The following is a 22,492-nucleotide window of genomic DNA, read 5'->3' on the forward strand; positions in this document are numbered from 1 at the left end:
TTCCCAGTCTCATGATGAGTTCATTTTAAACCTAGAGGCAGCTAAAATCTGCAGGAGTTACTGGTTTTAATACATCCGTATTTCCCCAGATCTGTTCTTGGATAAGCCTAGAAGACCATCGGCTTGACAGATCCAAGCAGCTCAGTGACAGACAAGCACCTGAGCTCTTCCAAATCTGCAAATAGGTGTTGTTCCTCTGCCTCTCTCTGTTAAGCACATGCACTCCCAGAAAGCCTACTCTATGAGTCTGTATTTGGGCTATAGGCCCAAAAGAGAAGTGACTGCCATTTTATTGTAAAGCATAGCTGGCATCAGAGTTATATGTTTGTTTCCTTTTTCCCTTGTATACTAGACTGTTGGTTCAAGTATTCATCTGGGATACAAGTTCAATTTACTCTTCTGAGAACAGCCAGTGTGGAAAGAGGATCCTGCTCTGGTAGCAGTTTAATATAAAGTAAGTGAATGTACTCCTACACCTAGGCTAGAGACTGCTGTTCACTTTGATTTAATTGCTATTTAAATACTCAGTGAACAGAACAGCTTCAGCTGAGAAAGGAAACTACATTCCTTTTTTTCTAAATGGAGGAGGCAGTGAGGAGGAAAGCGACTTAGCTTGTTTGGGTAGAAAAGAGTACCAAATCCTGCCAGGTACAAGGCAGGTGTACAAATACAGGTGCTGGGCTGGAGGCATCCCTCTTAATTGTCTGCTTTATAAGAAAAAAGTAACTCCATGCTCATCTCAGAAACCTGTTTCTAGGAGACAGTCCTAAGCTTTTAGTTCTAAGCTCAATAATGTTACCCCAGTAGTGCCAGGCAAACTTGATTAAGTATTGGGGAAAATGGACTTAAAACACATCCTTACCATAGATATTCTGTGGGTAGTGTTCAGAGTATGTCTGGCTGGCTGGTGGAAGAGAATTTGTGGGAAAGAAAAAAAGAAGAGTTGTTATTTTAACTAGCCTCAGAGGGCTGGAGCATGACTCTTATGAAGACAGTCTGAGATAGTTGGAGTAGTTTAGCCTGGAGAAGAGAAGGCTCTGGGGAAACCTGATTGTGGCCTTTCAGTACCTAAAGGGGGCCTACAGAAAAACTGGAGAGGGAGTCTGTGTAAGGGAGTGTAGTGACAGGACAAAGGGAAATGGTTTTAAACTAAAAGAAGGTAGGTTTAGATTAGATATAAGGATGAAATTCTTCATGGTGAGGGTGGTGAGGCACTGGAGCAGGTTGCCCAGAGAAGCTGTGGATGCCCCATCCATGGAGGTGCTCAAGGCCAAGTTGGATGGGGCTTTGGGCAACCTGATCTGGTGGGAGGTGTCCCTGCCTCTGGCTGGGGGGTTGGAACTGGGTGATCATTAAGGTTCCTTCCAATCCAAACCATTCTGTGATATTATGATTTCCAGAACATTTGGTTAGTAAGTTCTTAAACGGGTCAAAACATCATAAAAAGTAGATGCTGATCTTCAGATAACAGCCATTTATACAAAAAGCAATGTCATGATAACACTCGCTGTGTAGTACACCTCATTTTCAGCAGTAGATCTGTTTTTTTGCAAGAGAAGACCTTTGTACACTGGAGTGAGACTGCAGAGTTAAAAATGAAATTTCTAATGTGGATTCACTTGGCAGCTTACATAACAGAAACTTGTCAAAACCTTCATGTTTAGCAGATTTTGACATTGCTGTTTACTGCTGTGCTGATAACCATGTTCTTTCTAGGAGATGGATTTCTTTAGAAAATGTGATCATCTCACAAAGAATTTTGACATTTCAAAATAAGGTTTTAATTAAAACAGGAAGTGAAACAAACAAAAAAACAAAAAGCATGGAATGGAAAAAATAGGAGCATCAAACTAAAAAGATGATTTTTTTTTCTTGAAAACTAAGTCAAACCAGTACTGTTGAACTAAATCAAACCTGAAATGTTTACTAGGAGTTGTCACCTCCCTGTGGAAAATGAAAGACATAAGTTAAGAAACTTCTGAGATGAGGATTACCTATATAAAAGTTTTGATTGTCCCTTTTAGGAAGATGGAATTGGTAAGCTCACAGTTCAGAGGAAACAGAAAAAGAACCAAAGGAATCCAGCAAACTAGATTGTATTGCTGGAACATTGTAGGGCACGACAGATTAAAATACAAATTTGGGGTTATCTTCAACAATAGACAAAAGTGAAATTATGGAAGCATGTTGCTTTGTAGGTTTCTTGTTTCATAAAGCAGAAAGTCAAAGCAGTCATTGATTCTTCTCTGAAACATTCTTTCTGATAAGGAAGATCGTAGGGATTATTCCAGGTCTGTTTATATTGAAATTACTTTATCTGTCTTTATAATGATTCCATTATAAAGAGAGATGTGTTCCTGTTAGCCTAGGGAACAATATTAATGCCACGCCAAGCAGTTTTACTGCATACTGCTGTAGTGGCTGTTGACCGTGGGAGAGATGCTCTGCATACAATTTCATATTTAAATGACAGTCTGAAGTAGAGTCTGAAGCAAGAAGGAAGTTTAAAGACTCTGTGCTTGCTATACTTACCTTACTAATTTTGACCTGAAACAATACTATGTGTTCAAGTAAAGAAAGAGTTCAAATGTCTGTGGTGAATGTTGAGGAGGAATACCTGCCTATTAAGAACCAAAATATTCATTCAAGACTACGTTCCTTTTCAGACTTGTCTGGAACAGTAGCTAAAATACGTATTCAGGCAAACTGAACAAAAAAAAAATCAGAAATTAAATATTAACAGTTATGTGAGTTCTTTGTACACAAAGGTAGGCTTAGGATATGATTAGTGTGAAGGTTTATACAAATGAGTGTAATTTTGTATCAACATGATTATTTACAGAAGTGCATATTTGAGAAATATGCACAGACTTTGGTAAATAAAAACAGATAAAAGTGATGTCATAAGAATTCTCGTAAGCCTGTTTAACATGCACAGTCTTTACTGCCAGTCAATATCATCACTTGCTCATAATATTAATCAAAGGCTACCCTTGGTTTGCAATCGCACTTTTTTTTTTTTTCCTTAACAGAACAGTGCTGCTAGGGTAACCAACATATTCTTGGAAGCAAAAACATGCTATATCAGCAAAGCAAAAAACAGGCTTTGCATATTTTGTAAACTGAAATATTTGTATGGAAAGACATTGCTACAAGTCTTTTCTTTAGCTTACAAATGGATGATTTGAAAAAAAAAAAAAAAAAAAAAAGAATGGATTGGAATACACTGTTGTAGTAGTTAAAAAAAGCTAGAACTTTCCAAGTCTACTATACATGTATATTTGATGTATTTCTTTAACCCAAAAGCTTTTTTAAAACAGGGACCAAGTGGTGACCTTAGAAAGGTAATTCTTTTGGTTCAGGAGGAGCATGGTTTCTGAAACTGATTTCTCTGCATCATTAGAACAAGCAGTGACTCCAAGAAAAAGTCCCGATTTGAAGTGAGTTTATCTAATTACTTGCTGTGGTGTGATAAACTGTATTATCTTCCTAATGTGCACTGTAAATACCTTGGGACAGACATGTTGTATTTGCATCTATTATAGTTTTATCTCATTGACACTTGATAAATAATAATAATCTCATGATCTTCAGTGTGAGCAAATAGTTTCAACATGGGAGCAGCTGAGTGTCAATGTACTCACCAGGTACAACGATTGGTTAACTCCAAAGCCAACAGTATTGGAGAAACTACTTCTAGAGGATTATTTCAGTATTTAGCATGCAGTGTGTTCAAAAGACTTATGCTGTTGTGAAGTAAGATTGTTATTTTTTGAGGAAAATATCTATATTGATTTGTTTTCTCTGAGCAGGATTCAGAACTTGGAAGACTATGTTGTCTGATGCATAATTAACATTTGAAAGTAAAGGTCACTTGAAAGTTTTACTTTAGCATATAACAGTGCTGGCATATATTTGAATCATTTTTTCATTTCTGGGATTCATAAAAACATTTTTATGAAAATCTACATTGTGGTTTTCACATATAATGGAGTTGTCAGCTGTTCAGATTACTTATATGCAATGCTTCATATAGACACATAAATTCCCCAGGCAACTGTACGTTTGTACTCCATATGGTAGAATATAGAATGGTTTAAGTTGGAAGAGACCTTTAAATATCATCTTCTCAAAACCCCCAGCCACAGGCAGGGACACCTCCCACCAGATCAGGTTGCCCAAAGCCCCATCCAGCCTGGCCTTGAGCACCTCCAGGGATGGGGCATCCACAGCTTCTCTGGGCAGCCTGTGCCAGTGCCTCACCACCCTCAGAGTAAATTTCTTCCTTATATCTAATCTAAATCTACTCTCTCAGTTAATTTAAAACCATTTCTATTTGTCCTGTCACTATACACCCTGGTAGAGAGGCTCTCCCCATCTTCCCTGTACTGGAAGGCTACAATAGGGTCACCCTGGAGCCTTCTCTTCTTCAGGCTGAACAGCCCCAACTCCCTCAGCCTGACTTTGTAGTAAAGGTGCTCCAGCCCTCTGATCATCTTTGTGGCCCTCCTCTAGACTTGCTCCAACAGGTCCACGTCCTTCTTATGTTGAGGGCCTCAGAGCTGAACGCAGCACTCCAGGTGAGGCCTTATGAGAGTGGAGTAGAGGGGAAGAATTGCCTCTCAACCTGCCGGTCACACTTCTTTTGATGCAGTCCATGATACAGTTGGCTTTTAGGGCTACAAGCACACATTGCTGGCTTGTGTTAAGCTTCTCATCATGCGATATTCCCAAGTCCTTTGCCTCAGGGCTTCTTTCTATCCACTTGTCACCCAGCCTGTATTCATATTTGGGATTACCCTCACCCAGGTGTAGGACCTTGCACTTCGCTTTGTCCAATTTCATGGTGTTCTAACAAGCTCTCCTCTCAAGCCTGGAAGGGTACCTCTGGATGGCATCCCTTCCCTCCAGTATGTTGAACACACCGCTCAGCTTGGCATTGTCAGTAAACTTGCTGAGAGTTCACTCAATCCTACTGTCCATGTCACCAATGAAGATGTTAAACAGCAAGAGATCTTCTAGTGGAAGATGACTTCCTGACACAGCTGGTGCGGGAGCCAACTAGGGATGATGCCACAGTGGATCTTCTGCTTGTTAACAGATGAGGACTTGTGGGTGATGTGGAGGTTGCTAGCTGTCTTGGGCATAGCAATCATGAATTAATAGAGTTTTTGATTCTTGGAAAAGTAAGGAGAGGTTTAGCAGAACTGCCACCCTGTTAAGAAGACTGGTTGGTGGAGCTCCTTGAGAGGCAGTCCTGACGGGCAAAGGTGTTCAGGAAGGTTGGGCAATCTTCAAGAAAGAAATCCGAATAGCACAGGGGAAGGTTCTCCTCACATGCTGAAAGATGAGCCAGTGCAGAAGAAGACTGACCTGGCTGAAGAGAGAGCTGTGGCTAGAGCTCAGAAAAAAAGAAAAAAAAAAAAAAAAGAAAAAAAAAAAGAGGGTTTATGACCTTTGGAAGAAGGAGCAGGGAGGACTATAAAGATGTTGTGAGGCTGTGTGGGGTCAAAATTAGAAGGGCCAAAGCCCAACTGGAGGTCAATCTGGCTACTGCTGTTAAGGACAGTAAAAAATGTTTTTATAAATACATAAACAAGAAAAGGAGGAGTAAGGAGAATCACAGAATTTTCTAGGTTGGAAGAGACCTCAAGATCATCGAGTCCAACCTCTAACCTAACACTAACAGTCCCCACTAAACCATATCCCTAAGCTCTACATCTAAACGTCTTTTGAAGACCTGCGTTCTTTATTAGCTTTCCAACATTTATCATCAGTCCTGGCTATAAGGGGAGGCCCCAGGCAACTGGTGGCTAGCAAATGTGATGCCCATCTATGAGAAGGACTAGAAGGAGGCTCCAGGAAACTACAGGCCTGTCAGTCTGACCTCCGTGCCAGGGAAATTCGTGGAGCAGATTGTCTTGAGAGCCAAGACATGACACTGCTGCCAGTTTCGTTAAGTCTGTCAAAGAATGGGTACCTAACTGTTCAGGTTTTCATTGGGTTTCAATGTGTTTCTGTAGCTTTTTACTGCTGTCTTATACTATCTTACTTGTCTTTGGCCAAAAGAAAGGAAGAGACTCAGAGGAGAGAGGACACGAACTGCTTGGTAGGTGAAACAGTACAGGAAGGTTTCAATGGAGAGCTTGGCTGAGGAAGAAGAGTCATGAGTTCAGGGACTATATATGGCCCTGTGAGGAAAACGATTCAGAGCAATATTGTACATTTCTAAATGTAATTTAGTTTGATTAATAACAAGGAGTTATAATAGACTACATTGATCGCATGCTTTTATGTATCCTTGCAGAAAGACCTACTTGAAAAAAAGAGTGCCCTTCGAACATCAGTTTCCCTAACCCTAAGAGGAGTCCTATCCTAACCTTGACATCAGTGGTAGGGAAGAGTTTCTTGTGCAGGTAGGTAGTGCGGGGAATTTCTGCTTTTGTCTCTAACACTAATTTAAGCAGTAGAGAAATGCTGTAGTAAGAGAGATGATTGGGGTTTAGGTAGAATGGAAAGAGTGGAGATATTTGCCTTTTTCCTCAATCTCTGGCTCCAGTTAACACGCAGTTGCTTGATAGTCATGCTGTCAAAACTAAGGATTCAGGCACAGGACTGAGTTATGACATTTCTGCACATCTTTCTGTGTACTCTTAGCTCAGGGCAAATGCAAAGGAAGTCGATATAACAAAGGGTGCTTCAGCAGAGTTTCCTTACATTGCGTTTTACCTGGTATTAGAGCATACCCGCCAGCAACTTTTAGTGCTCATCTAATCCATGATAACTTGGTTGCATGTCTAAGGTGTCACCTCTGGAAAAGACAGAGAGAAATGTATTTTACACGCGTGGTAAAGTGCAGAAGTATAAATGTTGTAAAGAAGTATAAATGCCATATTGCTTAGAAATTGTGTAGTATATGAGAGCAGATTTGGAGTTACTATGTGTATGGAAATCTTGAGATTTCAGTAATGCTTTCAGGAAAGATAGCATTCAGCTGGTATTTCAGCAAAGGGGTGTTCTGAGGTGCAGGAGAAAGGAGAACCTATTTGATTTGCATGATGTCTTGGTTTCCAATTGCCTTGTTACACTACTGCTTGAGATCTAAGGACAACAAGGATGAGATTAACTTTTGTATTCTTTGCAGTAAAATAAATAAGAAAGGATTTTTTAATTTCGAGTATATTTATCCAAATTAATAAAGTCATATTTTGTTGGATGAGCAAACAGCTGGAGGGAGACGTCCAAAGAGTATCATAGGTATTGCGCATTTGTGCCTGCATTGCAGAGAGTAAAAAAAAATATTTTCTTCAGCTGTAGCTGAAAAATCTGAAGTGGTAATTACATCTGTGTGTTTATCAAACATCTGCAAATTTTTCCATTTTGGTGAATACAGCTAGTGCGTACAACTGCTTATTTGTAATCTTCCCTCTGAATCAGTGTAATGAAGGGCCTAGATTTTTTTAGAGCACAAGAATGCAGGTTGCTGTTGTGGAACTAACTGAGTTATATACTGCCTGACAAAATGTCAACCAGCAAGTACTTCAGCCCTGCTGTTTCTCTGTAGGGGGGGAATCATTACACAATCACTCCAGATTTTTTTTTTTTCTCCTTCCTTGAGAACTTCACTTTTGGTATAAGAAACTGTTTTTTGCAGTTAAAGGGGTCTTTGTTATTTTTTCTTAACCTATTTACTGGATAGTCTGCCTCTATTTAGAAGAGTTTTTGATGTGAAGAAGTAAATCAGTGTGTTTGAAGAAGAATGATTTTTTCCAAGTTTCAAGTTTTTGAAGTTGCATGTAGATAACGATTTTTTTGTTGTTGTTGAGATTTTCAATGTTAGTTCTTTAACTCTGAGAAAATTTAGTGGCTGATTTACAAATATTCCTTCACTAGAGATTATATAATGGGACTGATAAAACAAGAAAAAACGCTAGAAATTCCCCTAGTCTATATTCTTTTGCATTTTTTTCCCTCAGTGCTGTAATTTTTTAAAACTTTTATACATATATCTCTCAAGAGTCCTTCCTCTTCCCTTGGCTGATTTGATATCCATCAGTATGAGCTGTTGGGTCCAAAGCTGCCTGTCCTCTAGTGGTGATACAATTGATCCTTTCATAGTAATTTACCAGCACTGTGTTAGAACAGTACCCAAAAGTTCCTTTCTTTCCAAAGTGAGGATCAGCAGCTTTCAGCAGTTTTGAGGAGAGGGAGAAATCCAAGGTGCAGTCAATGAATTAAAGGAGTTTGTGGTTAGTGATGGAATACTACTTACTGCATAATGCGGAGATTCTTTGCTGGTTAGCTGCTATGTAAATGCTGTCTGCAGCATGTTTCCAGACAAAGGCTAGTAGAGCATGGGAGATGAAGCTGGTACAGATTTCTTCAGACAAACCATGCTCAAGAGGGAAATAAAGATAGCAAACTCTGGTTTTGAGTCCATAAAGCTCAGTAACTCATCAGGCATGCAGACGGACTTCCCTCAGCTTCCCTCTTGCTCTGTCTGAAGAATCGTGCAAAACCAGTACTGTAGAGGGGGGGGGGTGGATGGGACATTATCCCAAAACATTTCATGGTACTCTTTTGTGAATGGATTGGATTTTTTTTAACAAGATTCTATGAAAGAAAAGCACTGTTCACTGTGTCTCTCATGAATAGTTAAATTCTCTTTAGAGACTATATTTTTATACAAGTGCAAAATGTAGCTAGGACTATGTAAATACACTGAATCTATTCTCTTAGTTAAATAAAAAATATCTGAATGTAACTGATGTTGGTGCATTTTGCCTAATGACGTACAATGGAATTACTACTTCATATTTGACTTTAAAGTGCTCAGTAAAATTTAAATAAGGAACTATGCAAGAAGAGCATGAAAGATTTAAGTAACTTAAAGAAGCAGTTATTAAAAAAAAAAAAAAAAACAAACACATAAAACATAATGATGTGAAATTCTGCAAACTTTAGCTGGGTTAGAAAGTCCATTGTGGCAGCATTTGTGATGCATTCCACAGTTGGAGTGTCTCATATGGGATGGCTTACCAGATTTCTTTGGTTTCTTCTACGTGAACACTTGTCAGACAGGAATTTTTACAAAGATTTAAGTAAATAGTTCATCTGTCACTTAAAAACAACTTAGCAAATTTTAAAAGATTGAAAACAGATAGCAGTCTGAAGCCATCAAATTTCAGAAGTCCAGCTGTAATTGACCCTTTCAGAGAGGGAAAGGAAAGGAGAGAGGAGGGGAGGGAGAGGAAGAGAACCTTTAGCCATTAGTGTTCTGTCACTTATTTTTGAAACTAATGGGGAGAAATGCATCGAAACATAGTTTGTACTTCTATAATGCAGATTAATGCTGACAAGGTCTGCAATTTTAATCCTGTTTTATGATATTTGATGATTTAAGTCCCAGTTTCTGGAGCCATATGAATCTTAACTTTGAGAACAAGAGGACTTCCCTTCCCCAGGCATATTTCTAAATCATATGATTTCATCTGTAACTTCTAGAATTTGTGACCCATACGTCTTGATGACTTGGTTAAAAGTGGCTAAATATATATGAAACAGTACATCTGTGTTAGATGCCAACAGCATCAAAGCAAGTGCCCCAAAATGCAGACAGAACACCAGTGATAGAATGACACAAATTTAAAAACCAGATATTTTCTGAAAAGAGATATTTTGTGAAAATCTCAACATCGCATGGAGGATGGGAGGATGGGTGTATAATTCATGGTTGAGAAATTAAAACTCTCTTTAGAACAGGGATTTTTAATTTTTTTTTTTTTAATTTTTGTTTAAAGAGGAAATCAATCATTTAAAAGTTATTTTAACATTCTTCATATCATGGAAACACATCATGGCTTTAAAATCCAGGTGCTAAATGGTGGTGTGTTGTGAGAGTTCAAAACAGCTGCGTGTTTGAAAACAATCTAATTTAAATATGTTCAGCTTGATCAACAAAGAAAGAAGATGGATATAAATGCCAAGTATATTCCAAGGCTCTAAGAAGAGATCTTAGAAAAGCGAATTTAAATAACATTAATGTCTAGGCCCTTCACCATCTTTGTATCTTACTGACTTGAAGAAAGAGGCTTTAATCTGTCCTGGTTTGTTTACTGATGAAGGAGCGTGAAAGAGACGTGTCCTTGTGTCTGAAGAGGAGGTGAAGGAACAGCTAGTGCAAGGAACACAAAAATCAGTTGCGGCAGTGTGATTTAACACATAACACTAGGAACATTTTGAAGGAACTTTAAAAGTCAGGTTGCCACAGAGTACGTAATTCTTAAACAAGGCATTTTCTGGGAAGAAAGTTCTCTGGTGCAGAGCACATCCTATGCCACAGTTGAGATCTCAAGCTGTCATCTCAGCTTGACCGGCTCGTAAAGTTGGAAGTATGCAGAAAAATGTTAAACAATGCGTTCCACACTTTTTAGCCCTAATGTCTAATCTGTGGTGGTTTGCAAAGGAGTATTTGCACTGGCAGGAATACGGTAATATTGTTTTGTGGCAATACAATTTTTGGAAGTTGTCTTGCCATTTTATACACCTGCGACCCCCTCACTTCTCCGAGAAGAGACATTATGAAGGTTGAAGTTACAGATTTCTTATGCAGCATATGAGCCCCACAAAGTAAAGGTAGTTGTTCCTCTTGGAGGGGGTAAGTTTGAATCCAAAACTCATCTTTAGGACAGAAGCAAGACATTAAGCTCTTTATGTTAATAGGAGCATGAGTTTTTCCGCCTGGAACACAATTCAACAGAGCAGTCAACCATTTCTTTAGCTTTGAAGAGGCTGAAATGGACACTAGGTTAAAAAGAACCAATTCCCAGACTATCCCTAAAAATAGTTGCTTAGCGCTAAAATCTGAGTTTCCATTCTGTTACATGAAGATCCAGAGAGACTCAGCCTCCCTTCTCAGTTGAGTTTAGTGCTGCCTAGTCGTAAGATTTTCAGTACTCATTTGCGTATCCCAGACTCTCATATTTTGAGAGGGATTGCACTCCCTTTAAATAATATGGGAATCCCATTTTTCTGTCTCAAGGGTGAATGGTGTAAGGCACTTATAAACCACTGCAGATTGTGGTTGTTGTCAACTGCCATGTAAATTAAGGACAGACAAGTACTTTCACAGAATCACAGAATTTCTAGGTTGGAAGAGACCTCAAGATCATCGAGTCCAACCTCTGACCTAACACTAACAGTCCCCACTAAACCATATCCCTAAGCTCTACATCTAAAATCTAAATCTAAAACTTTCTACCATTTCATCTTCCCTTTCATTTGTAGTCTGGTTACTCCTAAATATTACATGTTTGGTGAAATATCCTAAGAAAACATTACTTTTTAATTTTAACAACTTTTTTTTTTCTTTTCTTTTCTAAGTCTACCAGTAGCTGTTGAGGTAGAAAGATGTGCTTTTCTCTTTCATTCTTGTGAAGTTAGAGGCAGTGCCAGTTTAAACTGTGACTGAGGCTCTGCAACGATGTAAGTCTATCTTACTACTTCAAATTCAGTGATGCAACCTGAGTTTATGTTAATTCACTTTCAAGGATTCAACCAATTTAAAGCTTTTGGACAATGACAATTAATTGAAAACATTCTTATGGGTTTATTTTCTTCATTTACGCTCGTTTGCTATCTCCATCTCATTCAAAGCAGACAGGACTGGTTTGCTTCTCTCTTCTCTGGAAATTTGTGCTAGGAACCATTGTTAGAATCAGAATCCTGATCTAAGAGTACGATGAAAAATGTTGCACTCCAGGTTGGAAATTGGAGAGGAAAATGTTCATGTATATGTTATTGCAGAGAAAAAAAACGCAGTTTTGTGCCTAATTAGCCACTTTTTTCCCCCTCTGAGACTTACATATGTAACAGCTGAGGTAAGTTCCGCTGATAATGTCTTTTTCAAATCACATTTCTTTAGCTTGGGAGAAGCCTCCAGTGATCACCTACTTGTATGTTCTTGAATGAGGCTGGGTTGTGCCTTTGTGCAGAATCATCTTTGCCTGGGATACATGATACAGAAGGCTGTGAACAAAATGCAGTGTTGGTGGCCTTTATGTAACCAGCAGGCTAGCCTGTCATACAGACCGCTTTTTTTTGCCTTTGAAAGTAAGAGAAAGGGTGCAGTAGAGTTGCAAGAAATGAAAAAGTTCTTAATGTATACTTTCAGTTTTAGTAGTATGTATTTATGTGCTTATTTAATACAGTTTTCCTAGCTGTGGAGTGGTGTCAATGGATGCTCGCTTGCATGTAGCTAGTCTTCAAAGCCTCTCTGCACATGCATTTATGATGCTAGAGCCCTTTCAGCAGCTGAAGATCTCAGTTCTGAACACCTGCTGCTGTGGGAGCTCAGTAGCAGCCAGGAGTGCTTGGCCTTTGGGAGGTCAACCCCTCCTGATAGGTCTTTTCACTGATGGAGATGCACAAATATGTGCGCACACCATGCACATGGTGTGAGCCTACTGGTTAGATACTAGTTGCACCGTGTGTTGTTAATATAAGTATGCAGAGATAATAGCCATACTAATCTGGGGAGCAGATGCTCTGAAATGATTTGTGTAAAGCTTTGTGGAGGTTTGGAGAAAACAGGCACAAACCCAGTTTGTTAGGTAAAAGGAGGCTTACAAAGAAAATAAGTGTATCTTTTCATAAATCTCTGAGGTATTTGTTCATTTGAAATGAGTAAAAATGTGATGTTTACTTTATATGAAGTATTTGTGACTTTCTTCACTATTTACTTTACACGTCTGAAAAGCTCACAATGATCAAATAAGAGGTGTGGTTGATTTACTCATGCTATCATCTCAAAAGCAAACAGCAGCCTAATGGTATAGGGCAGGTGGAAGAAGCCTAATGCGTTCAGGCAGACACACTTGTTACTTAATAAAACAATCCTTTACTACAAAGGGTGGCAGTCCAGTGCTGCCTTCTAGATGCTGGTCCAGTAAATTCTGATGGAAAACAAATTTTCTAGCTAAGGCACAGACTTTTGCAAATGAATCACCACTGAAAAGTTGTGAGTTTAACAGGGAAGCTGCCCCAGCTGCTGTTAATAGCAAACATCAAGGCCCTTAAAATTCTTAAATCCACTTCAGTGCGTATTGATTCGGGTAATAAAAATGTTTCCTTAGGGAAACACTTAATAAAAGAACTTAAGGCATGGGAAAGCAGTTTTGCACTGCAGCAAATGTGAAGAAAGAGAATGTTTAACCAAACAGCAATCTGTGTGATCAGTTGTGTTTCTAATTTTTTATTGCTGCGGCATCTGAAGTGTTTGAGTAAGAGCTACCGTGAGCCTCTCCTGCCGTCTGCAAACACTGCTGCCAGGGTGACTCTGCCCTTGGGAGGGGAAAGGAAAGGGGCCTGGTGCTGTTGGTGTGTGACTGCAAATTCAGCTTCACGAGTGCAGCTGGAGCAGGGCATGCTAGTGCTTTTACACATGCAAGGCTGTAGTGTCTGGTTATAAATTATTTATTTTTTTCCAGAAGATTTCTCCCTCTGTGAGAAGGGGCTGTGAGGGCACGGAGTCAGAGGGCAGCTCTGCAAGAGAGTAACAAGAGCAATAGCAGGAGCTGTATGCCAGGTTCTTTCAACACCCCTAGGCCTTCAACTCTGAATCAAGAAACTGCAGCTGGTCTGAAGATACATGGCAAAAAGTAGGAATCATTACAGACAGGTCTTGCCTCAAGTTGCGAGTGCCTTTTCTAGCAGCCTAGCTTCTGCCATATCAGCCATCAGGAACAGGTTTTTTGCATGCTGAATTTGCACTAGGATAATGTAGTGGCAAGCACGTTTGAAATGCATGCTGATGAGAGAGAGATTAGCAAGTGGAGAGGAAGACAAGTAATCAATGATAGGTTTTCTGATGGAGAAGAGTGACTTCTGAGTTTAACATGCGTGTGTTTGGACTTGTCTGTTAATTTGCTCTTAAGATGCTTAAATTAGAAATGTTTTTTTGTTTTTTTGTTTTTTTTGTTTTTTTTTTTTTTTTTTTGTGACCTCAGTAATTTTAGCTTCTAAAGGAGAAGAAGACCTTTTAGATCTGCTTGAAATTTTTCAAGGAGCCCTGCCCCTGAAGCCTCATCACTCTGTTTTGTGCAGTTGAAACAAGGCAATGATCTATTTGTGGAGGTAAGGATGGTGTCACTGAAAGCAAGGACAGAGGTAAATACAGGGGAAAGAATTTCTTTAGTTCACCCTTCTGTGTTTTTCTTTGGGTGTGATTTAGTGGCCTGAACACGTGTGCATTTTTGTTTGATTTATTTTGTTATTTGCTTTGTATTCCAAACTTATTGTTCTGTCAGGTGTGGTGACTGCACCTATTCGGATCAAGATGACTTAAGAGCACGAGCATATGTGGAGCCTGAGGATGAGGAACTGAAGCTCAGTAGGAGCACTGCACAAGGGGGCAGCAGGGGAGATATGGAGTCACAACTGAAAGGGGTGAGCAAAATGTGAATGCAGTCAAGGGTGAGAAGATTTCTGGAAGATGAGTTTTGATACACTTCTTGTGTAACTGGAGAGCCTTGAAGGAGCAGTTAATGCTGGGCATGTTGCAAAAGCACTTTGATAAGGGAATTCAAAGGATAAAGTGATGTTGGCAGCGGTAGCAGGGGACGGTATGTGATTATTTTCAGCATGTCAGGCAGATGGGAGAGAAACTGAACAGGTGTGGAGATCAGAAAGGAGGAGGCAGATGCAGGGCAAAAGACAAATAAAGGATTTATAGATGGAAAAATGTAAAAGGCATGGGTTCTGTAACACCAGACCATTTATTGAGTTACCAGCACAACCGAAGAACAGAGGCAAATTTTGTAGGGCTATTTTATATCCTTCAGAACAAAATGTTTATTTATTTTTTAAAGATATATGCTCATGTTTGTGTAAAGCAAAATTTAGGTTTTGCATACAGCAAGTTTCAGGATGGTGACTGTGAACTTCCAGTTTTTGTTTTTTTTTTTTTTTTGGGGGGAAGGAGGAGGATGGGAAAGATTGACCCTATGTTCAGAATCAGTTAAATAATTTCATGTTTTAGAGAGAGAAAAAAAGAAATGTCAAAGAACTTCAAATGAAAGTAGAGTTGAGCATGAATAGTTCACAGGATGTGTCTACAGTAGTTGTAAATGCCCATCTTATTAGGAAAGCAGCTGCTTCATATCTTGGGGAAGAGCATAAACTGACAATTACCTAGAAAACACCTTACTAATAAGAGCCTGCCTTTTGCAAGTCTCTGGTTTATATGGTAGAATATATTTATTTATTTATTTTTTAGTGGCAGGATAGAGGATTTAAGATGTTAGGAATTAGAAATGCTTGGCTGCATTGAGTTCTCTGAATCAGCTGCCAGGGCCAACACTGAGCCCCAGGAAAAAAATGTCATGAACTGTGGGACTTCAGTAAGAATAAGGCTGGATACAGCTGCCTTGCTGCCGGGGAAGGGAAGGTAGGTGCTGTAGACCCACATAACTGCTGTATCATACAACCCAGAATATGTAAGAGGTGCTAACAGGGGGGAGAGAAGAAGAGAGGAACTGTGAGTTTGGGTTAGTCCTTGCCTACAGGGTTGTGTCTGCCACAGAGAGCAATCAGTGCCTGAGCCTTCCACTTGTGAGCAAGAGGAGGATTTGGATGCCTCAAGGAGTGCTGTGAGATGACACTTGATACACCTTTTCAGAGGTAACAGTAGCTTGGGATGGGTGAGGCCTCTGACAGTTTGTGAAACTGCTCTTTGAGGTCACAGAAGCAGATTGAGTTTGTGACCTTATAATGAAAAAACTCTGGTAAGTACAAAATCTCTGTAATGGAGTTGACAGAAATACAGATAGTTGTGGAAGCAGAATAGAAGAGACCCAACGTAAAAAGCACTCAATAAGGAAAGATCCAACTAAAGCTATTGCATTTCTTCTGTTACTAAGAAAGGCATTGTTACCCATTCCCCATTCTTGTGATTGTTATGTTGCAGGGTTGTTTCTTTGAAAATATCAGCAGCTGAAAATTAAAAAAAAAAAAAAAAAAAAAGGTTTAAAAAGGTTTGAAAATATATTTGAAATGATCTAGGGAATCCAGAGTCAATGGCAGTCATAAAAGGAATCCAACTTTGTGGTGTAAGGAATAGAAAACCATTCTACAGTTGTTAAATCATGATTTAAGTGTGGCATACATCCTTGTGGCCACAGTGTTGGTTCACTAAGATTCCTCCAACCTGAATTTAATCTCCTTTTCTGCCTTGCTAGGTGATGCTGGTGAAGTAATTTTGTGTGCAGGGTTTGTTTGTTTTGTATCTGCAAAATGTGAATAATGATACTCACCTTGCTCGGGAATGCTTTATGGCCTACTAATGAAAAAGTGTCTAGGTGTGTGGTGGGAGAATGGAATAAATATTGGTTTGAATTTTTCTAATTTTAAGTGTAGGTGTATCCTGACTTGCAGTCCTATTGATATCTAAATCTCCCTCAGTTTTTAGTAGAACATTGCACAAACACTGAGTATACTTGTAACAATGACTAAGTGAATCTGAAGTATTTAGGTGTTGAAGTGTTAGGTGATGAGCTTTGTCTGTGCATCTTCACAAATGTGCCATGACATCTACGTTTGCCTTCTTGTTTGATCTATATCCAGAGGGAATATGCAGAAAAAAATGTCTGCTTCCAGTTCACTGTAAAGAGCATCTTCAAGCACAGTTCTGTCTCTGTTCCTTTTCCAGACAAAACTGATAATAATGAGAATTTATAGGCAATGTTATAATTAATAAAATACAGGAATTATAATGTTCAGCCCTCAAATTAATGAGCATATTTCAATCTGTATATGGCTCATATGATTTTCTGTGGTCTAGCTAGGCTTTCCTGTGACAGCAACATTGCTTTGCTTACAAGTTTACAAGATCTGGCTGTTGCTTTTTTGAGACCTTTTGGGTCTTAAGGCCATTTATCTTTCAACTTGGATTGCTACCTCACGCTCCAGACATACACCCCACTTTGATGGTAACTTTACAGGGTATTTTATTTGTCTCACTTGTTTTCATAACTGCTGCTTCCTCTCCATGTTATGCTCAGCTTTACTTACCTGACATGGTGGCAGCTCACGGGATTCCAAATTGTAGTGATTTGCCTTTGCCTTGCTTGTCTCTGTCTTGAATATCTGCAGAGCCTTGACATGTTTCTCACAACCCAACATTCTTATTTCCTGTTGAACAAAAGGCCAGCAGCTCACAAGGCAAACATCATTACTGCTATTCAGACTTGTACTGTGCTCTGTCAGGCTTCTTTTTCTGCAGACAGACATCCTCAGGCTTTTTAAATTTATTTATTTGTTTATTCACTGCCCCTCCACAGTCTGGAAGGTGAGTCTAGAGGTGTTAAAAACAGTACTTGTCCACTTTTGCTGTTGACTCACGTTTTGTCTCACCCTTTTTGTGAGGGTTAGTTCACTATCATAGAGCCTATAAACACATTTTGTGCCATCTCTTTCACTGTGTATGTCATTGCTTCTGTCACTGCATTGGTGACAATTGTCACCAATGCTTCACTTGTCTACCTGAAGCATCCCAACAGGCTAAAGTCATGTTCATCTGATGCAAAATTCTCCCACTGAAATGTTCTTGCTGGCTTAATAGTGCTATCACAATCTTGTCTTGAAGGTGGTAAAAAAATTTCTAATGCATTTACATGTGTGAAAGGAGTGCTCGTTTTTTAATGATGCTCAAATTATTTTAAATGTATATTACAAAAAAAAAAACAAACAAAACACAACTTCTTGTTGTTGTTGCTCAGTTCCCTAACACAATCTATATTTTCTCTCAAAATTTCTTCTACTTCTTAACAACTAGAAAACATTGATGTCTAGAGGCTTAATTTGATGTTCCTTGTGATTCACTAATAAGCATATGAACTACTTGTCTTTGCAAGCATCCTGGTGTGACTTGCCATTGATTTTTTGCTCACCTTGAAGAAGTTGGCTGTTTATCTGTTTGGTTACTGTTATTCTTCAGTTTTTGTTCCTTGCTGTGAGCTAACAAGAAGAAACTTGACTGACTGACTTTTCCAAATAAAGCTTCTGTGAGCATCATTATGTAAAGCTTTCAGAATTTCCAAATAAACTCTCATCCATGTTACCTGAAACAAATTTGCCTTTTTTATACATTTTATTACATGGTGGATAACTCAGAAGCTGTTTAATCATTTCTTTGCACTTTATTTAGTTTACTGGATTAGGAAGAGACAATTTTTTGACACAAATTCTGTAATGATCAGGGAAGACTTGTTTCTCTCTGAGAATTTCAACTTAACATTTGTTGTTTTCCTTGATGAGCAAGTCCTTTTTTTTTTAATTTTATTTTATTTTTATTTTTTTTAAGAAGGAAGTTGCTTATACATTTTTTTTTGTAAGCCTTAATTGCCATAAAAATAACACTGTGTTGCTACTGGCCTCCTCCCAAGGTCATAATGTGAGGCACTGATTATTGTCTTAAATATTTAAAGGCCTGCATATATATTAAAGAGTTTGTTTCTGAGACATGGCAACTGTGACAGATGAGACATCGATTTTCTGAAACACTGTAGGTATTTTTGTACTGTTTCTAGAGGTATTTGCGGTACACTTCTGGAGAGGACTGACAGGTTGATAAGATCAGCTGTGTGGCTATTAAAAAGTGCATGCATGAGTGCTATATCTAGTTGCGAAGGAAATATATGTATTAAATGCCTATCTTTTTCTGTAATATGCTTTGGGTTTACATTCTTATTTTCACACTGTCATGATACAATCATGATGAAAGGGAGATCTTTCAAGGCTAGTTACATTAAATTGATTCAGTCAGAAAGTTTCAAGATTCGCTTCTCTCTGTCCTTGATGGAAAGAAGATACTGAGCTAAAATCAATATTGTTTACTTTCTCAATTATCGTGTGTAAGTTTGAGTTAAGTCTGAGTTTCTGCAATTAAACTACAACAACTCTGAGTGAACCACCCGCCAGTCAGTCATTGAAATACGTTAATTTTTCTCATTTACTTATGTTTAGCTGAAGAAGGGAAGTGAGAGAATGAACCTAATGTTACTTCTAAATCACGTCCACCTGAGAGCAGATATGAAAGTATTTGAAGTGTTGTAACATCTTCAAGCAATTTTTACCTCTAAGTAAAAATGTAACTTCTCTGTTTTCCACCTATTATGTAGCTTAAAAGATAAATTGAGAACTAAATACAAAACAACAACCATATATTCCTGGAGGCTTTAGGCTGAATAAAGATATCTGATAAGATGGTGGGTAGTGTAACTTATGGTTAGGGACCATATAAATTAATTAGGTTATAAAAAGGCAGTTGGAAATTCTGTTTAAAATATACAGTCCCTTTCACTTTTCTTTTTTTTTTAATTATATCTGAGTTTCTGGAGAAAAGGATCAATATATATCAACCTGTCTTCTGTTGATCCTACGAGGAAAATGAAGATATGGGTCCTATAAGAAAAATGAAGATATGAGTCAGGCTATTTGTAGGCTGAAAGTATTTTTTTCCTTTTTTTAAATAAAAGCTATCTCCAGTGATTTTACAGGTAAGATCAACCTGCTGCACCTGTGCAAGTCTTTACCAGGCAATGTTGTGGTTTTTTTTTTGACTGTCATATCATAGAATTACCAAATGTTATTTGTTGGAAGGGACCTTAAGGATCATCTAGTTCACTCCTGCTGTCATAGACATGAACACCTCCCACCAGACCAGGTTGCCCAAAGCCCCATCCAGCCTGGCCTTGAATACCTCCAGGGATGGGGCATCCACAGCTTCTCTGGGCAACCTGTGTCAGCGCCTCACCACCCTCTGTATGAAGAACTTTTTCCTTATGTTTAATCTTAACCTACCTTTTTTAGTTTAAAACTGTAAACCCTTGTCCTGTCACCACAATCCCTGACAAAGAGTCCCTCCTAGCTTTCTTTTAGGCCTCCTTTTGGTACTAGAAAGCTGCTATAAGGTCTCCCTGGAGCCTTCTCTTCTCCAGGCTGAAAAATCCCAATTAATTCAGCCTGACTTTGTAGTAGAGATGCTCCAGCCCTCTGATCATCTTTGTGGCCCTCCTCTGGACTTGCTCCAACAGGCCCATGTCCTTCTTGTGTTGAGGGCCTCAGAGCTGAATGCAGCACTCCAGGTGGGGCCTTGTGCGAGTGGAGTAGAGGGGAAGAATTGCCTCTCAACCTGCTGGTCACACTTCTTTTGATGCAGTCTTTGATACAGTTGGCTTTTTGGGCTGCAAACACACATTGCTGGCTTATGTTGAGCTTCTTGTCATGCAGTACTTCTCGCAGATAACTACATTCTTGCAGATAACTAGTGATAGGATTAGAGGGAATGGCCTCAAGTTGTGCCAGGAGAGGTTTAGGTTGGAAATGAGGAGACATTTCTTCTCACAAAGAGCAGTCAGGCATTGGGACAGGTTGCCCAGGGAGGTGGTGGAGTAACCATCCCTGGAGGTGTTTAATGAGAGGTTGGACGTGGTGCTCAGGGACATGGTTTAGTGGGTGACATTGGTGATAGGGGGATTGTTGGACCAGATGACCTTGGAGGTCTCTTTCAACCTGAACAATTCTATGGTTTTAATAGCCCTAAGTCCTTCACCTCAGGGATGCTTTCTATACACTTGTTGCCCAGCCTGTATTCATGTTTGGGATTATCCTGACCCAGGTGCAGGACCTTGCACTTGACTTTGTCCAAGTTCATGTTATTCTCATGAGCCCTCCCCTCAAGTCTGTCAAGGTACCTCTGGATGGCATCCCTTCCCGTGGATACCTCTTATCAGGTCCCATGGACTTGTGCACCTTCAGGTTCCTTAGATGGCCTCGAACCTGATTTTCTCCTACAGTGAATGGATGGTTCTTCATTCTCCCAGTCCCTGCCTTTGCCTTCTGTGACTAGAGTGGTGTGGCTAGAACAGTTTCCAGAGAAGACTCAGGCAAAAAAAAAACCTCTCTATTTTGGTTCTGGCCAGTTAGATCTCATAGGAACCTCTCTGATGATGCCTGGGGGGACTTCCTGAACTCTTGGGGACCTCTGTAACCACTGGGTCTGAATAAAGCTCCTTGAGTACTTTGACTACCAGCTACTGTGCAGGTCTGAATACAGGTGAAATTGTATACAAATCAGAAGATGAATACCTATCTTGCACTAACTACAGTTCTCCCACACGCTACCACCTGTCCCTTTTTATATGTGTGGATGTAATGCTGGCAACACGTGTCCTCTTGACAGTACTATGGAAGAAGGTTAAGTGACTCTCATACATAAATGCACAATCATGCTCTTCTGAGTGGGGGGAAGTTTAAGGAGTTTTCCTAGAAGCAGTAATTAGATTAATCTCTGGTTACTTTTGTAATCCTTATTCAATCATGGATCAATTTATATAGTTAGAGCCCTTAGTTATAGGAGAACATACCATTATTTTTTTTCCCCCCAGTGTAGCTGTCCTGGGCTTCTACCACTTGAGCTAACAACTATGGTAGCAGATCAGGGTTTCCCTCTGACATGTGGGGTGTCTGTAGAGGGCACGTCTCTCAATCTTGGCTCAAAGTACCAGAGATTCTGGTATTCAGCGTTTTCCAACACTGTATCATAAACTGTAACTTCTCTTCCTGGCACGTTATAGTGTGGTGGCTATAGCACTGTTTACACAAAATAGACTTTGCTCTGAAAGGAATATGGCAAAAACAGTAAGATTAAAGTCTCTTTTTCCATTCCCAGCATGCTTGAAGTACTTTTGTATGGCATCTGACTTGGCTGAGTAGGAAAACCAGTGAGACACTGTTGGAGAGGGAGCTTCAAGCCCTCATCCTTGTAAGTGCCATGAGCCATGCAGCGGCCTTTATGTAGGTCTGTAGTGTAAACTGGGTAGGAGTACATCGCTTCCTACCTAGGCTGGAGGCAGTTATTTGGGGAGGAATTTCAAACGTATTTCTGGAAAGTGTTGTTTTCTTCCATCAAGCGTTATGACTGCTGAACCCTGCAAGCAAGTACAAATGAGACCAGAATGCCCAGAATGAGATCCTAATGGGGAACGCTCAGCAGAAGGTGAGGCATTCTAGCACATCTTTGTTGTCACAACATTATCTTTTTGAGTGGTCCTCTTTTGATTCCTACATGATGAATACTGCGTTGCAGTGACATTTTTATTCTCTGTGTTTTCTTTTCCCTTCTGAGCTCCCCAAAGGAAATATTTGTCATGTAGTATTTTGCAGAAGGTTGAATTTCCTTCTCTCACCTTACAAAGACTTGTGCCATGGTCCTGGAGGGCTGTTCACATCTCTGTAAGTAGTGAACAACCAAGATTCTTTGCTATGACCCTCTGACTTCTAAAAGAAAGAGGAAGATAATGACTTTCTAAAATGTCTTTCTCTCCACTGCTTACATGTATTTCTATGGAAAAAATAAAAATGCAAGTCACTTCATAACCTTTTCTAAATTGCAGGATTCAACCACGTTCTGTGTGTGTGCACAAGAGAGATGCAG

At 39.4% G+C, this 22,492-nt stretch overlaps 1 long non-coding RNA gene across 1 annotated transcript; it reads left to right on the plus strand.

The window, feature by feature from the left end:
* Positions 1-301: 301 nt before the first annotated feature.
* LOC140001907 (uncharacterized) lies at positions 302-18,031 on the plus strand. Its single transcript, XR_011807667.1, has 4 exons — positions 302-454; positions 6,308-6,416; positions 14,007-14,133; positions 14,307-18,031. It is a non-coding gene; the product is annotated as an uncharacterized lncRNA (long non-coding RNA).
* Positions 18,032-22,492: the final 4,461 nt, after the last annotated feature.

Source organism: Anas platyrhynchos, chromosome 2 (genome assembly GCF_047663525.1).
Source record: "Anas platyrhynchos isolate ZD024472 breed Pekin duck chromosome 2, IASCAAS_PekinDuck_T2T, whole genome shotgun sequence".
Taxonomy (NCBI): Eukaryota; Metazoa; Chordata; class Aves; order Anseriformes; family Anatidae; genus Anas; species Anas platyrhynchos.